We start from the raw sequence: 14,547 nt of genomic DNA, 5'->3' as shown, positions 1-14,547 counted from the left end.
TACATCAAATAAATTATAAAGCATAATAACATAACCATAGAACAGTAGAACATAAACACTAGTCTTGAAGATGGTTCATTTCTTTACCCCTGAAAAATATACAAAAGCAGATTCAGCAAAATACGATCACAGTACACCAAATGAAAAATGAGAAATACTGTACAAATCATTTTTACCTAGAAAAGGCTCCAGCACGTTTTGGGCTCCACTCTCCTTTCACTTTGGGCTTCGCAGTTTGTGGATGCTGCACTTCTCCTCCCTAGAGCCAGCCATGTCTGCACATATGTTTGTGCATTAAACTGATCCAAGGGTGGTCCGTTGCATTTCAGGAAGATCAGATTTGAAAGCCTTTTGATGTCGAGAGAGTTTCTTTTATCTGTCAAAGTATCATTCATTGAGCTGAAAGCTCGCTCGCATTCACTTGTTGATACTGCAATGGTGTGGACAGCTTTAAGAAGAGGCTTCAGGGCTGCTGGTGTCTTGGAAGCTTTAAGGTCTTTATACTCCCTAAATCCTAGGACACTTTCCCTCTCCCCAATTCTGAATCTCTGACATAAACGTCTGACCGCTGCATCCCCATATTGAATATCTAGAGATGCAGGCCAGGAGTCAGACTGGAGGACCTTGATGTCTGAGAGGAGGTCACTATCTGTCTTTTCAGATGAGGTTCTACTGACATGTGAGGAAGTTGTTGGAGTCATCCTGCACTTAACATTTTCAGCCAGGCTACGGAAAAATTGCCCAGGGTTGATTTTTATAACCCTCTGATTTTCATGCAGGGATACATTTCTGAAGATTTTCTTCTTCTCAGCTTCAATGGCAGTTTGTGTGTAGGGACCAGGTGTGGATACCATTGACTCAAACACCCGGATTTGTCGGTCCAGTTGCCTGTCGGCTTGATCCAAAATCATGTCCCGTCTCTGGAGCATTCTTGAGAGGTCACTGAGTTCTGTGAGAGCGTCATACATGATGCCAAGATTGACCACAAAAGAAACAGCAGTGAGAACATTGAGTCCTTTGTATTTTGCTCTCTCTCTTGAGTCCCTGCTGGTATCAGCAGCAGCACTTGTAAAGTGAACCTGCAGAGCTTGGTAGTTCTCCCACACTGCTTTCACTGTTCTCTCACTTGAAGCAACCCAACGCACTGACAAAGCACGGCCTATCACAAGGAGACGCTGTCCAACATTGTGAGCACTCTCGGTTAACTCCCTTTGTTTTTTTGGGGATGCATGGTAGAGGGAGTAAAGCTGATCTAAAAATATTTTGAAGTGGTTGATTCCTCCTACCTCCTTCAAAACATCACAAACTGCCAGTTCCAGTCTGTGATTGGAACAATGCCAGACAAACAGGTAAGGGAATTTAAAACAAAGGTGCGCAGCAACTCCTGCTTTCCTCCCAAGCATCACTTTAATCCTTCAAGCATCACAGAATCCAAAGGATTCTGGGCGCACGGAGAGGTGGTGGTACGCTCAAGAGCTATATTTGGAAGTGGCGGTACTGAGTACCGGCGCGTACCGGCCCACTTAAAGCACTGGTTGTCATCTTGCTTTTATCCACTATTAGTACAAGCCTGTTGTAGCGGACCCGTCCGAATGATGGCCAAAACTTTACTGAAGCGTTTTATGACGTTTATTGTAAGAGTATTATTAAGAGTTGGTACAGAGCCATCCTTCAACTTTTTTGCAAAAACTGCTTTGTATTGACCCGCAAAGATTGTTCTTGCTACGGCTTTAACTTCTGGATATTTGGCAGCCTTGCCACAATGGACCAAATGGCTTCGCTCGCATCTTTCTACGCTGCCATTTCTGAACTACAACTGAAACTAGCGCACGACATCGTCATCGATCGCAGCCACTACCTCTATTCGCTGATTGGACCGGTTAAAATTTGGCCGGAGAAAACCAGCGAGGAGGGCGGAGCCAGGCTAGTTGTGTAGACACACACTGCCAACACACATTTATGTTCAAATTAGGGGTGTGGCGGTTAGTATATAACCGTGAGACCGACGGTTATAGTTAAACACCGTCATTAGAACTCTATAACCGCCAAAACCGTGTTATTAAAATATTTTTTACAAACATAAAAAAATAATAATAATAATTTTTTAGATAGGATCATAAGTTGTGCAATATATCGGGAGACATGGTTTTTACCACTTAAAGTCCCTGTAAAGTCAAAACTAAACATGTGTTCTGAGTTCCTCACACCACAGATAAATGTGTTATTAACCACCCAGCCAAATTTGAATCATAAAAAATTCCGGGAAGTACATAAAATAGCTTATCAAAAACCTGAAAAAATGAGCAGCATTCTCTGCTCTCAAACTCTGGGGGTGTGTCGGCTGTCGGCGCCGAAACCACGCCCACTCGCGGGAAAGCGGCAGTAGCACACAAGACAACACTCACTGATCACGAGCGTCTATGATCACGACGCACCAGATGTCGGCGGGACGGGAGGATGAAGGCCTGGGCGGGGGATAGTCGGTTCTGCAGCGGATTATCAGTGAATCCCAGTTGTCTCCGGTGAAAGTTTGTAAAACGATCCGGTGTAAAGTCACTGCAGAGGTAGGTGTCTGTGATGATCCTCAGCTCTCCATCAAGGTTGCTGTTCACAAAATTAATCCACTTCTTCATCGTTTTTGTTTTGTAAGCTGTTATGTAAGTTGTTGACTATAGTAACTAACAGTACTAACAGTAACTCGCGATCGAACTGATGCGAATGTGCTCTAGTTATGATCGTGTTAGGGGAGGAGCCAGGCTCAGTGGCTCCAGTGCGTCATCGAGCCACCGTTTTAGCCCCGCCCAGAAAATCCTGAACACAGCAACGGTGAAAAACTGTTTAACGGTCTAACTTCTGAATTCAGTACTTCATAGTTCACAGTCTTTGTAATGTGTTTCAGCAATACATTTCTAACATTTATAATGTGTTTAGAAACAAATCTCAGAATTGCCTTTACAGGGACTTGTAAAGACATCTACAGGTGAAAGATGGCGCCGCCGTGCTCGGTCGCCGTTCAGGTCGCTCCGCTAAGACTTTGCTTTTATTTATTATTCTACTCTCTTTTACTCTCTATTTTTTCCAAGGGATCATCTGCTTTGATCTGTTACGACAGCAAAACACTTCTGGAAATTGGTTACCGCTACACTGACCTGTTTCAGGACACTTTCTCCAATCTTCCATCTGAGATTCGCCGGGACGCCGAGTTGAACAATGGCCACTCGAGTCGACGGCGAAGATTCAAAAAACACCGCGGGAAACGCGCTGGGATCCGCAACAGACTGAGAAAAAGAGCATTCAGTCCTCCTCTCCCGAGCATTTTGCTCGCAAATGTCCAATCCTTGGAGAATAAGATGGACGATCTTAGAGCCAGGATAAGTTTTCAACGGGACATGAGAGACTGCAACATCTATTGTCTGTCCGAAACATGGCTCACGCCAGCGGTCCCGGATACAGCCGTGACGCCGTCCGAGAACTTCTCTGTTTTTCGGATGGACAGAACAGCCGAGGCCGGGAAATCTAAAGGCGGTGGAGTGTGTTTCATGATAAACAAGAAATGGTGCGATCCTAGGAACATCTCCATTCTTTCGCGATCCTGCTCGCCTCACTTGGAACATTTAACTCTCATGTGCCGGCCTTTCTACCTGCCGAGGGAGTTTTCCTCGGTCATCACCACTGCCGTTTATATTCCACCACAAGCAGACACGGGGCTGGCTTTATCTGCCCTCCATGATGTGACCAGCGGCTTCATAAACAAACACCCCGACGCTGCTTTCATCGTCGCGGGTGATTTTAACAAAGCAAACCTAAAGAAAGTATTGCCAAACTTTCACCAGCATGTCTCCTGTCCCACACGAGGAGCAAACACACTGGATCATTGCTACTCTCCGTTTAAGAACGCCTACAAAGCTCGTTCACAGCCAGCTTTTGGCAAATCGGACCATGCCGCCATTTTCCTCACACCGGAATATAAACAAAGGCTCGTTCAAGAGCCCCCGGTGAGGAGGGAAGTCAAACGCTGGTCATCCCATTCAGAGATCACGCTACAGGCAGCTCTTGATGACGTCGACTGGGACATGTTCCGCGCGAGTTCTGAGGACGTCAGCGAGTTCACAGAAGTGGCGCTCTGCTTTATTAACACACTGACAGAGCAAGCCACACAAACAATAACTATAACGTCCTTCCCTAATCAGAAACCGTGGGTGGACAGTTCAATTCGCACTGCAGTAAACTCGCGCACCACCGCTTACAATGCCGGTCTCCTAACGGGGGATATGAGGGAGTACAAAGCTTCATGTTACGCCCTCCGGCGCGCCGTTAAAGCCGCAAAACTCCGCTATAAAGACCGAGTGGAATCTCATTTCCAACTCAACGACTCCCGGCGGATGTGGCAGGGACTGAGAACCATCTGTGCTTTTGGAACTAAATCCTCTGCAGAGGTGAGAGCTGATCCGTTACTGGTGAACGAGTTAAACTCTTTCTACGCTCGCTTTGATGGTAATCGCGGCAGCGCGACTCCGGCGAGTGACGCGTCAGAGAGAGTCCCTCAGAGCAGCAACGGTCACGTGATCTCTGTCTCGGTGGACGAGGTTCGGAGGGCACTCAAACGTGTGGATGTCAGGAAAGCTGCTGGGCCGGATGGTATTTCAGGTCGTGTTCTGCGGTCCTGTGCTGATCAGCTCGCAGGGCTCTTTACATCCATATTCAACGAGTCCCTTGCTACATCTGTTGTCCCCACCTCCTTCAAACGATCCTCCATCATCCCTGTACCTAAGATCAGTAAACCCTCTTGCCTAAATGACTATCGTCCAGTGGCTCTCACATCTTTAGTCATGAAGGTCTTTGAGAGACTCATTAAAAACAACATTTGCTCCTCCATTCCTGACACTTTGGACCCTCTTCAGTTTGCCTATCGTCCCAATAGATCGACTGAAGATGCCATTTCTCACGTCCTTCACTCCTGCCTCACTCACATCGACAGCAAAAGTGGGAACTATGTCAGGCTGCTATTTATTGACTATAGCTCAGCCTTTAACACCATAGTTCCCATTAAGCTAACACACAAACTCCTGGATCTAGGCCTGAATTCTTCTCTCTGCCTCTGGATTGAAGATTTCCTCACTGGCAGACCCCAGGCGGTGAGAGTAGGCCAGTTCACCTCCACCTCCATCACCCTGAGTGTTGGAGCTCCACAGGGCTGTGTGCTGAGTCCCCTGCTCTACTCTCTCTACACCCATGACTGTTTGTCCACACACAGCTCCACCTCGATCATCAAGTTTGCTGATGATACTGTTGTCCTGGGTCTCATCTCCAACAACAATGAGACGGCATACTTGGACGAAGTGGAGCAACTGACATCATGGTGCCAGGACAACTGTCTCTCTCTGAATGTTAACAAGACCAAAGAACTGATTGTGGACTTCAGGAAGAGACAGCATCGGTCATACTCCCCTCTCATGATCAGCGGGACACCGGTAGAGAGAGTGAGCAGCTTCAAATACCTGGGTGTGAACATCTCCGAGGATCTGACCTGGACTACACACATCCAGACACAGGTGAAAAAAGCCAGGCAAAGACTGTACCACCTGCGCCAGCTGAGGAAATTCAGGGTTTCACCAGCCATCCTGAAAACTTTCTATCGAGGGGCGATAGAAAGTGTCCTGACTCAGTGCATCACAGCGTGGTACGGGAACAGCACCAGTCACGACTGCAAAGCCCTGCAAAGAGTGTCTCAGGCTCTCAGGCTCAGCTCTCCCGTCTCTGCAGGACATCTTCACCAAACGCTGCAGAGGTAGAGCTACTAAAATCATCAGAGACATTAATCACCCTGCAAACTCTCACTTCACCCTGCTGCCATCTGGTAAGCGCTTCCGTAGCCTGATGGCAAAGACTGAAAGACTCAGGAGGAGTTTCTTCCCCCAGGCCATCAGACTCCTGAACTCAGTCACGTGACTCACTTCACCCCCGCACACGCATAAACATACGGTCTTTCAACATTAACATCCACACAGTAAAATCCCCAGAGTTAAATTAACACTGCTCAGAGAACATTTGGTCCCACTCTACAGAGTGTTAAAGTAACACTGAATCAGTGTTAAAGTTAATGAGATAATTAAGAGATTAATTAAGTGATAATTGACCATTAGTGGTGAACACCTGATGATAATGAGTAGAATCACTTAAGGAAAGAGAAAAAGAAAAACACAAGAACTACGACTGACTATTAAAAAGACATTCAATCTCTGAAGATCTCAGCAGAGGAGGATTAAACAACTCCACAAACAGCATTACCAGCTTCACACATTACTAACCAGACAGACTTTATTTCTATCAGACGACTACAGAAGCTCTTATTGAGGTTTAGATGTTGATGTTTTATTGAAAATTAAAGTTGTTTGAAGTTCCCATTATTGTGATTAGTGTTTGCTTTAATTGGGCTCTTGACCCTTGACTTGCTAACATAAGATTTTCTCTGGCTGCTGTAACTGTTCGTTACGGTGAAAATGGCAAGAAAATCTTGACGCTTGTTGTTTATGATACAGTTGTTATCATCATATAGTGCCTTATTTGCTGATCCCCTGAAAGTCATTGATTATAGGAGACTTGTGATTCTAGGGCAGAAGATCCAGCAATGTTATCATCAGAGAAACTAAACAATTATCAAAACATTTTTACATAAGATTTGTACTGCGGTTTACTAACACATCACACAATAAGCACTTCTAACTCCTGCGAGTTTTACTCACACATAGACATCAAGAATCAGCCTATGAATCTTAACAATGGTGACATGCCACAATGCATTCTGGGTGCATCACGCAAAACTCATCTATGGCTCCCAGAATGCATTGTGGCATGAAGCATGTCACCATTGTTGAGATTCATAGGCAGATTCTTGATGTCTGTGTGTGAGTTCATCTCGCAGGAGTTAGAAGTGATTAGTGTACAATCGATTTCAAAACTTATTCAGCTTTTCTGATTAAAACAGTGTTGGATCTTCTCTAAAATCACAATAAAAAAAGTTAATAGGATATTGCTCATACTCAGTCGCAAAATCAATGAATTAAATCATTATACAATGATCATATTCTCGACATCGAGCAGCCGACAGCATCTGATTGTGTTTACTCTTGCTTTTCTTGCCATAACAAACTCAGTTACAGCAGCCAGAGAAACACTAACGTTAAAACGTCATCAAACTGCCCAACTAAAGAAAACACTGATCACCATGATGGTCACATTAAAAACTAACAATTTTCACAACAGAATCAAACAAAAAATCTGTTAATTCTCAATAAGAGACGTCTGACAGAAATAAAGTCAGTCTGGTTAGTAATGTGTGAAGCTGGTAATGCTGTTTGTGGAGTTGTTTAATCCTCCTCTGCTGAGATCTTCAGAGATTTAATGTCTTTTTTATAGTCAGTCGTAGTTCTTGTGTTTTTCTTTTTCTCTTTCCTTCAGTGATTCTACTCATTATCATCAGGTGTTCATCACTAATGGCCAATCATCACTTAATTAATCTCTAAATTATCTCATTAACTTTAACACTGATTCAGTGTTACTTTAACACTCTGTAGAGTGGGACCAAATGTTCTCTGAGCAGTGTTAATTTAACTCTGGGGATTTTACTGTGCACATACTGCAATTGCACTGCACTTTACGTCCCTATTGTTACTGCGTAACAACCTGTAATAAACCTTGCACATTATACTTCTTTATATATACATATTATATATTTTATGTTAACCACTTATTTTTAAGTCTACAGTTTCTCACTTATCATATCCACATATTTTTTTATATTTTTATTTTTATCTTATTTCCTATTTTTATCTTTTACTTGATTTATTTATAATTCTACTTATGTTAATACTTTTTATTCTAATTTTATTCTATTTCTATTTAATTTCTTGTAACTGTTATTTGCACTGTCCATGGAGCGGACCTGTTTACATTTCACTGCCAGTTGTATATTGTGTATATAACTGTGTATGTGACAAATAAAACTCTTGAATCTTGAATCTTGAATCTTGACTTTAATGAAGTTTTGTTTTATAAATCGTCAGACATGATTTTTAGCACTTCATTAAGTTTTGCTTTGTAGAAAGCCTTTCTTTAAAGCAAATTTCGTTTTGTACAAATTTTATCTTAATTTTAATAAATATTTCATCAACCAATTGCATGTTTTTAATAAATAAAAAGCAAATATAGCAGACAATATAATAACCGGCGTGCCGCGTTCACTTGCATTGCATTGTGAACTAGAGCGCATCTCATCGTAAATGAATGAAACTATGCCTATGCCTCATGCATTAGCATTAAATATCTTTGCTACATCCTTTCTAGGCGGGTGCGGCTTTGAAATTTGGTCAAAAAACGTTGGTGCGGATGAGTTTTGTTATGCGGTTGCGGATGAAATAGTACCCCATCTGCGTATCTCTATCGATAACAACATTGAACACTACACAAATATGAATTAAAAAATTTTAATTTAAGCGATTAATTCCCCATAGTGACAGGAGGTGCCGGATCCAATAAAAAAGGTTTACGGATCCAACGTTGGAGGTGACGGAACATGTTCCGGCTTAAATTAAAACTTTGCGAAGAAAGGTAGCTAAAACTGATGGATCTCGTTGCGAAACAAAATGTTACATCTTCTATATGGGCACATTTCGGGTTTAAACCAGATGGCAACGGAAAACCAGAAAATCTTGATGAGCCTGTGTGCAGAATATGCGGTAAAATGGTATTTGTTACAAATGCCAACACCACCAATCTCCGTAACCATCTGAAGATTAACCACCCCGCGGCATACACGGCCCTTGGATCATACCTGTCAAGTTTTGGATTTGAAAATAAGGGAAATTTTTCGGCGCCCACTGCAAGCAGTCCCACCACCCCAACCAAGCTCCAGTATCCCTTACATTTTAAGACAGGTGTTATAGCCCAAATGAAAACACAAAAGGGTATATGATGAGCATTTATTTAAAGGCTTATTTGCATATTTTCTGTTCATTTAACATTGCTTGTCTTTACATTTTATTTTCATTCCACACATTCTTTTCATTTCATATTGCTTTTCTTTTACAGTTTTTCTTTTCATTTCACATAACTTTTCTTTACTCTTTTAGTGAGTTATTGTACAAATTTGTTGCAGACTTTGCATTCTTTAAAGGTCCCATGGCATGGCATTTTTCTATTATTTTATAATGTTTCCTGAGGTGTACTTATATTGTTAGTATGACTTTTACATCATGAAATGTCATAATTTAGAAATAAAAGGCATTTTTTCTATACTGCTGTTTGCCCTGTGGCTGAATGCCCTGCTTCAAGAGGCGTGTCTGCTGTGAGACTTCAGTAAAAACACCCACTGTTGTGATTGGCTGACATCTTTGCATTTTAAATGAGCGGAGGGGGCGTGGTTTAACGAGGTCTACGAGGCACGAGCTGCTGCCAGAGAGACGGATGGACCTGAGTTCACTTCACATCAGTTCTCAGCATGTCTGAACTGTTGTAGTTACAGCATATACTTCCGGTTATTAGTCTATTTCTAGTCGGAGGGACTGTCACTCATGTCAGAAAGTTAGTAACTTTAGTAAATTATGGATCAGCGCTGACTGGAGACGCGAACTGTTTAGAACGATTCAGTCCGATTTGGTGAACTGATTCGGTTCACTAAAAAGAACTGGTTCAAAAGAATGATCGTTCGCGAACCGGACATCACTAATGTACCAGAGACGGAGCTCAGCGATTGCTAACAAAGTTATTTATAGTAACTACTGAGTTATGAGAGCGCTGTCAGTCAGCGCAAGTTTATTGTGTTTGTATTTGAGAGTTCTGAATAAACACGAGTCCCAGTCACGCCGAGTCCGTCTTCATCATTATTACCAAATTTGTAACACATGCAAAGTACCATTACAGCTGTCGAGATGAACGAGTTAAAAGTAAGTGTTGATAATAGCATTATTTTTAAAATAAAATAAAAGCGTCAGTGATGCGCGTTGAGTACACAGCGCAAACAAAGACACAACAGCAGTAATCGAATGTAATCCAGTTTATTGTGGGGCTAGGCTGGCTAGCCCGAATATGCTCACGCTTACCCCCCTTCTGCTTAATCTCACGCCGCGTTTGGTGCCTCCGCTGTGGGCCAGATGCAGTACTGGGGGTCGGGATGTTGAAGGCCACTGGCCAGTGCAGCCCGAGCTTCGGCGTGTGTGAGGCCGATGTTGAGCAGAAACTCATGACTGTATGCACATTTTAGAACCGATAGACGCGACGAGGACGTACAAAAACACTGACTCACAAGATAGAAAAAACGAAAACACCGTTCTGTCTGGAGAGAGAGAAGCCGCATTGTGTGCACGAATAATAAATAATTAGCTACACATCAGAAATCACTGATCACAGATCAGAAGGAACTGAAAAAAGACTTCTGTTTTCATTTGTACATCCAAACACTGAGAAACTGCCAGCATTCACTCGTTCACAACCCATGATCTCGCGAGCGTTTGCATGGGCGTGCCAGATTCTCTGGGCGGAGGAAAGGGAGGAAACTGGTCCTGCTTGGACGTCAAACCAGGAGACTTCAGGATTGGCTCGTCTGGCCTGTCATTTTCTCAAAGGCAGAGAAAGACAACCAGAACTCGGTTTTACACCGATCAACATTTCTATCCACTTGGGGACAATATTCAGGCTAGGGGAACTCATATTAATGTTGAAAAACCTCATAAAATGAAAATTTCATGCCATGGGACCTTTAAGAGTGTTTTGGAAGAAGTGTATTTGTGGGCTGGGCCAGAGTGGTTCATTTTACATGAGAGTAGAGCACAAACAGTTCTGTTGTCTAATATCATCCTATTCTCTGTAACAATCTTTCGTACCATGCTAAATACCCTTTCTGAACTTGCATTGCTAGGGGCAGGGCTCGACATGAACGCTTGTCCGGGACTAGTGGATTTTTTGAAGCGGCAAGTGAAAAATAATTTTACTTGCCCAACGGACAAGTAACTTATCCTGAGTAAAATGTCAAAACAAAAAATAACTAGGGAATCACCAAAGTGCAAGAATGATTCTGCATTCAGTGTAAGTGGAGATCGATAGTGGATAATAATATAAAACGAACTGACGTTAACAAGGTTGAGCTGTTGAGGCTCGCGCAGCCTCGAGGAGAAAATCATTTCATTTTACATGAGAGTAGAGCACAAACAGTTCTGTTGTCTAATATCATCCTATTCTCTGTAACAATCTTTCGTACCATGCTAAATACCCTTTCTGAACTTGCATTGCTAGGGGCAGGGCTCGACATGAACGCTTGTCCGGGACTAGTGGATTTTTTGAAGCGGCAAGTGAAAAATAATTTTACTTGCCTAACGGACAAGTAACTTATCCTGAGTAAAATGTCAAAACAAAAAATAACTAGGGAATCACCAAAGTGCAAGAATGATTCTGCATTCAGTGTAAGTGGAGATCGATAGTGGATAATAATATAAAATGAACTGACGTTAACAAGGTTGAGCTGTTGAGGCTCGAGGAGAAAATCGAAAACAAATGAGCGCCGCTCACACACAGAAATTTGGCACACTTGGTTAAAATGGTGTAGTTATTATATTTATAACATATGATACAGTTAAGCAACATCACACTAACATTAAGTCACTTACATTTTATAATTAAATTCACTGTCCCATTGATCACGGTATTTACAAAAGGTTTTTTTTTTTTTTTTTGGCAGGAGTGCCTTAATCCGTCTCTATCGTTACATCCATCATCCGTCTCTGTTTTGTTTTTTTCCCGCGTTGTCACTCGTTCATCTGACCTCACACACTAACCTCGCGACAACTGACACCTATACTGTAGGCTACTGCAGATGGCAGTTATCGCGAGGCTAGTTACAGAGCTCAGATTGGAAATGTTTTTGTTTTTTTACTCCGGTATTATTGTTTTTTAATAACGCAGGTTAAAATACGGGAGATTTACAGGAAAATACTAATACGGGAGGACGGTGGGGAAGAAGGGTAAAATACGGGACTTTCCCGGCCAAAACGGGATACTTGACAGGTATGCCTTGGATTAAGCACTGCTTCTGCTGCCGCTCAACCATCCACATCTGGCCAGAGGCAGTTGAATATGGCCGAGGCATTTTCCAAGGCGACGAAATATAAAAAAGACAGATGGAGAGTACTAACAGATAGTGTGACTCGATATTTGGTATTAGGAATGGTACCCTTCCGGACAGTGGAAAAAAGTTAATTTAAAGAAATGTTGAATACTTTTGACAAACAGTACGAGTTGCCTGGGAGAAAGTACTTCTCACAAACAGCTGTTCCGGCCTTGTATAATAAGGTAAAGGATGACGTGCAAAGAGAACTCCAGGAAATCAGTAATTTTGCGATGACAACAGATATGTGGTCAAGCGTGAATATGACCCCATATATGAGCCTGACCGTTCACTACCTCGCAAAAGACTGGTCACTGAAATCCAAGTGTTTGGAAACAAGCTACACGCCTGAAAGCCACACAGCGGAACACTTGTCCGAATGCCTGCAGTTAGGGTTGCACGACTGAGGTCTGGATGAAAAGAAGCTGTCGTGTATCACTACCGATAATGGAGCGAACATTGTTGCTGCAGTAAGGCAATTAGGATGGCCGTGGTTAAATTGTTTTGGACATAATTTGCATCTGGCTGTTACCAACGGTGTAAACAGTGAAGCTGCCCGAACCGGCCGAGCTCTAGGTCTATGTTGGTCCCTAGTGAGCGCTTTTTCTCAGAGCTGGAAGAAAAAGAAAGAGCTGATAAAGGCACAAACAGAACTTCAAATCCCACAGCACAGCCTTATTCTGGTAAGAATTGTTTTAGCCGATATAGTTAACTCTATATTATACTGTTCTATCAATATGCATGCTAATTTAACAGTAATTTTAAGCAATGCTGATATGGGTCTTGCAGATAAGGTTATAATATAGACTAGACTGTTTACTCATTAGATTTTCATTATAATTTTCTATTAGTTTTAAATTTAGTTTATTCTATTAGTTTTAAATTTAATTTAGTATTAGTTTTTTTATTAGTAAATTAATAAAGGCAGCCATATAGGCTATAGCATGGTACTCGTTTTATTTTTTTCTATTACGTCCTCTTCCAATAATCAACTATTTTTCATTTCACAGGATTGTCCGACACGTTGGAGAACAAAACAGAAAATGGTAGAGAGAATTTTGGAACAAGAGCAAGCGATCGCACGCGTCCTGGTCTCAGATAGAAAGCACCAGCATTTGATTCTTAAATGGCAAGATAAAGATGTTTTAACATCGCTTCAAGAATCTCTAAAAGTCGCTGAATTCACAGACACGCTCTCTGGGGAACGTTATGTAACAGTTTCTTCAGTAAAGCCTGTCCTGCAACTGTTGACATGCAATCTTTTAAAACCAAACTCCAATGAAACGGATCTGACAAAAAATATAAAACGCAAAATGTCCAGCGTACTGGAGGACAAATACAGTGCCCCAGCCATTCAGGAGCTTTTGGCAAAGTCATCTTTCCTTGACCCAAGATACAGAGGCAATGGGGGGGATGGATTGGAGGAGACAAGAGATGCACTCCGGGGGGAAATTGTATCAGCTGACGAGGGAAACGGAGGCGGAGTTAGTGGTGCTTCGGAGGCTGCTACTGCTGGAGATGATTCGGGAGAGGTCTGTGCACCACCCCCTACCAAGAAGAGAAATCTTGGAGATCTCCTTAATAAACAGAGGTCTGAAATCTCTGCCCCTTTACCGATCAGAGCGCGCGCTGACACGGAGTTAACCCGCTATCTCCAAGAACAACCAATTGACTCTACGGCTAATCCACTAGCATGGTGGAGAGACAATGAAACACGCTAGCCGCTCTTAGCAAAATTGGCACGTAAATACATGTGTATTTGTGCTACAAGCACAGCATCAGAGCGAGTTTTTAGCACTGCGGGTAACATAGCTACCCCTGTCAGATCGTCACTAAAACCGAGTAAAGTGAACATGTTGGTGTTCCTGTCACAGAACTTGGAAGTAGAAAAAGATTAGGAATTTAAAATGTCATTGCACTTTCCATCTCACCACAGTGGCTCTACAATAATTTTACGATGCGACGACAATAGTTTTTGTGCGAAAAAAAAAATCAAAATAACACCTTTATCCAACTTGTTACTGTCTTCCGTGTGTGCCTCCACGACGCATGCGCGAGAATATGACGTAGCGCCAGCGTTCGGGAATCCATGAAATGTACACTTAAGCCCCATTTTGAGCACTACGCCGAGACCTAAAGCACGATCAATGTAGAATTCAACAGCTTAGACACGCGCGTCTTCCTCTGCTTGTAGACAAATTGCTTCTGGGTCATGTGTCCGAACGCCGGATCTGCGTCATATTCTCGCTCATGAGTCGTGGAGGCACACATGGAAGACAATAACAAGTTGGATAAAGGTGTTATTTTGATTTTTTTTTTGCGCACAAAAACTATTGTCGTCGCATCGTAAAATTATTGTAGAGTCACTGTGGTGAGATGGACTTTGTAACGAC

The sequence above is a fragment of the Gobio gobio genome, assembly GCF_949357685.1.
Source record: "Gobio gobio genome assembly, chromosome: 18".
Lineage (NCBI taxonomy): Eukaryota > Metazoa > Chordata > Actinopteri > Cypriniformes > Gobionidae > Gobio > Gobio gobio.
The sequence above is the reverse complement of the archived record's forward strand: the minus strand, read 5'-3'. Positions refer to the sequence as shown.